Source organism: Acanthisitta chloris, unplaced genomic scaffold (genome assembly GCF_000695815.1).
Source record: "Acanthisitta chloris isolate BGI_N310 unplaced genomic scaffold, ASM69581v1 scaffold13099, whole genome shotgun sequence".
NCBI classification, from domain to species: Eukaryota; Metazoa; Chordata; class Aves; order Passeriformes; family Acanthisittidae; genus Acanthisitta; species Acanthisitta chloris.
In genome coordinates this window covers 733-974 of record NW_008690906.1, presented here as the reverse complement: position 1 = coordinate 974, position 242 = coordinate 733, and the positions used below count along the sequence as shown (strand labels likewise).

The 242-nt window shown below is 69.4% G+C and overlaps 1 protein-coding gene across 1 annotated transcript in view; it reads right to left on the bottom strand.

Annotated features, from left to right (window-relative positions):
- The window catches only part of LOC103809195 (NEDD4-like E3 ubiquitin-protein ligase WWP2), a gene marked incomplete at both ends in the record, with an annotated part of 17695 nt that overhangs the window by 16880 nt on the left and 573 nt on the right, over positions 1–242 (bottom strand). The window lies entirely within an intron of this gene.

The window sequence follows — 242 nt, the reverse complement described above, 5'->3', positions numbered from 1 at the left end:
TGGGAGCTGCTGTCACGAGCCACGCTCTGGCAACCGCAAACGGCGGCAAATAGCGCAGGGGTTTGTGTTTCAGCACAGGCTGCAGCCCTGGCTGACGCAGGTACCTTGACGCAGGTACAGCCCCGGCACGCCCGGCCCCGGCACACAGCGCTGTCCTGTTCTCTCCCGGGGCAGGGGAGCCCTGCAGCCACCCCTCTCCTCTCCTCCAGCAGGACCCCCCACTGCGGGAGGCCGTGGGGCCC